The following is a 3,685-nucleotide window of genomic DNA, read 5'->3' on the forward strand; positions in this document are numbered from 1 at the left end:
TTGTTTACAAGTAAGATATTCTTTTTTTCAGTGTGGGCTTTATTTACAGATAACATGCTCTTTTTAGTATGGGCTTTGTTTACAAGTAATATGTTCTTTTTAGTGTGGGCTTTGTTTACAAATGCAATGCTCTTTTTTTAGTGTGGGCTTGGTTTACAAGTAATATGTTCTTTTTATTGTGGGCTTTGTTTACAAATGCAATGCTCTTTTTTTAGTGTGGGCTTGGTTTACAAGTGGCTCTCTTTAGGCCCCTTTCACCCTTGCGGACCGTTCAGATCTGCCTGACAGTTTTTCAGGCGGATCTGAACGGTTGCCCCATGCATCTCTATAGGGCAGTGATGGCAAACCTTGGCACCCCAGATGTTTTGGAACTACATTTCCCATGATGCTCATGCCTTCTGCATTATAGTTGAGCATCATGGGAAATGATGTTCCAAAACAACTGGGGTGCCAAGGTTTGCCATCACTGCTATAGGGCATCGGATGTCAGTGGAGACATGTCCGCTGACATCCGATCCTGTCCATCAAATCCGGACGGATGGAAACCCTATTTTCTATCCGTCTGGCGGATCGGATCAAATGAGAACGGACAGGCGGTCTGTTCTCATCTGGTTCCCCCATAGAGGAGAGCAGGGGTCTGACACCTCCGTCTCCACACACAGAGCGGAGACGGAGCCGTCATCCGCCTGCTCAGCGGGGGATCAGCAGATTGATCCCCCGCTAAGCAGCACGGCTTCGTCGACGGAACGGAACCGTGTGAAAGGGGCCTTAGTGTGGGCTTTGTTCACAAAGGATAGGGTCACCTTATTTGCTGAATGACCCACTAGGAAAAAAAAAAAAAAAAAACTATCAGTAAACATGGTTCTCTGGAAGACAAATAACTGAAGCATATTTAGGCCACTATGGCATTTGATTCAAATTAGAAAGCAAGATAATAAATTGAGCAACTGTAGAAATTCACTAAACTATAACCAATGAAGTATTTTATTCGTCTTCCTTCCAATAGCACAGCACCTAATTTGAAGCCCAAAGCCCAACACCCTCACATACAGTGTGTCAGAATTTATCCTCTACACCACATGCTGGTACAAAGCACAGGTTACATAGAAATAAAAGTGTATGCTATAGCTTATAAAAGAAATAAAAGTGTATGCTATAGCTTAGAAGTTGATCTTCTCATATGTGACAAACCAAAGAGAAGATCCAACACAAATCATAAGCACATCATTTAAAACATTCCTATGACAGAAAGCTGCCTATGGTCATAGGGAAAACCGTGTGTATAATATGACAGCTAACAAAGGTATAAAGCATTATTCACCTCAATAATTGTACAGCTTCAGGTAAGTTTAAAACGCAAAGGCCCTGATTTATCAACCTGCTTAAAAAAAAAAAACTTAAGACCCCAATGTGCACTTAAAGCATGCTAAAATAGCCTCTAATTAACTCATCACTGGAGCATGCTTTATGTGCGATCGCAGCTTTATGAATCACGGTCATAGTTTTGAGTTTTATCTCACGTAAGTACCTTTTTCATTCTAGTTTAGTAGTAGTGGAATATTGTTTAGTGCTAGCTATTGATTATTGCAGAAGGTTTAGAGTTTAAGTGATACCCATTTCAGCTCCACCTAGACGGGCTTTAAACCCTTGCAGTGTGAGTGGCAGGGCCATTGCCAGGGTTTGTTTCCTCTATTCAGGAGTTAGGCTTTAGGTTAGCTAATAAATGGTATTACCTAAAGTGGAACCTAACTCACTATTTTTTTTTTTTTTTTTTTTCATTTTATCCCCCCTTCTATAAAATGTATTTCAATTTTTTTTTCTGTTCTTTTTTGTGCTGCAAGGCAGCACTTCCTGGTTTCCTTAGGCTGGGCCCTGCTGCCTCTTCTGATTGCTATGTCATAGCTATCCCAGAAGGCAGTGTGTTACTATGTTTTTGCGGCAGATTTCTATATGTGCACACAAATGCTAGCTGGTGCTATAGTGCCAACTTGCCAGAAACTTGCGGCATTTGTGCGTATGCACTGAAATTTCTCAACGCTTGCGCAGATGCACCAATGTTCTTTGCCAGGTTTCAGGTAGGAATAGACTGGCAACACATCTGCACAAATGCCAGATTTTGTAAGACAGTGGTACAGAAGTGGGGGCATACATGTAATTGTTAGGTTCTACTTTAAACTCGAAAAAAAAAAAAAAATTGCCTCTTTGGTTAGTGAATTATTAAAAAATAAATTCCAGGCTTTGTATACATAGTTACATTGGTGCAGTTTGGACCACTATAACCATGTTTATACCATAGCTGGCCAATGCCCCAGAAGCTGGAAATCACTGACACTGCTACTCCGATGATCTCCACTTGCTTCTGGATCCCATGCTGAACAGCTGGCCTGCTGCATTTTGACACAGGAGATCTGCTGCTCAGCATAGGTGCCATTCAGAGAATGTTTTACATTCTCTAAATGAATGCAAATCATTCTCTGATTGGATGAGATGGAGTGGCGGGGCAGTGACATCACACCCTCATCCATTTCCATTCATACAACAATTATAATCTCAAAATCTAATTTTTTGATCCCACATATATGTCCAACATTACTGTTATAGTGAAAGAATCTTCCATGCAGTATGTTCGTTTTTGGCACTGTAATCTTTGGCTCAGTAAATGTTTAAAAAACACAATGTCCCTGAATTCCATCTTTTACCTAACCCCATATATTAACACCAAATACTAAACCCTCATAATCATCTCCTGGTCACACCTGTGCATATACATTGTTGAATACATGTAGGTGTGAATGAGCCCTTATAAACTGAAGCACTTCAATGTTAATCAGTTGCATGGCATATGAATAGGATTACTGCTTCAAAATGTATAATTTATGCTATAAAACAAAAAAAGACAAATGCGAATGAGCCCTAAGAGATATAATTATATATATATTTATTTATTACACACACTTATGTATATATACATATATAAATATATACACACACACACACACACACACACATATACACACACATTATATATATATATATATATATATATATATACACACACACACACACACATACACACATACATACACACACCGTATATAAGGTTTGTTTTTGTCTAGGGTACCACTAAAAGTTTTTACAAGTCTGCCCCCCCCCTCGCTATCACAGGCTTCCTCTTGTGTGTGACTGTTCCTCTGAGGCCACTTCTCTTCAATGCCCTTTTGGTCATAATCTGACCTCATCATATACAATGCAGGACACCAAGGTCAAGTTCATAACATGAAACATCGGAGAGAGGAATAGAGTGCAAGCTGCTGGGGGAGTGAGGGATTCTATGAGTAAAACAGCTTTTTAAATGTTCCCCTAGCCAAAGAAAAAAACAAGCATTTAACCCTTGAAGTGCGGGGGAGCCCCAGTGCAAGGACAGTTTTACATTTTTCTTATTTTCTCAGACTAAATCCTAAAACATGAACTATAATTAAAGTATTATAAAGCTGGGGGGGAGGCATCAGCTGTGACGAAACGCGTCGGGACCAGTGTGCTGACGTCATCACACAACCCGGAAGGATGGGCCGATACGGAAGCCGGACAGCTTTGTTTGTGATTTAGCGAACACTGTTCTACTGAATGCGAGTTATTTTCCTTTATCTAATAAAGCGTTTTTAAAACATATTACACTATGGAGCTA

The sequence above is a fragment of the Pelophylax lessonae genome (genome assembly GCF_965119305.1).
Source record: "Pelophylax lessonae genome assembly, chromosome: 4".
Taxonomy (NCBI): Eukaryota; Metazoa; Chordata; class Amphibia; order Anura; family Ranidae; genus Pelophylax; species Pelophylax lessonae.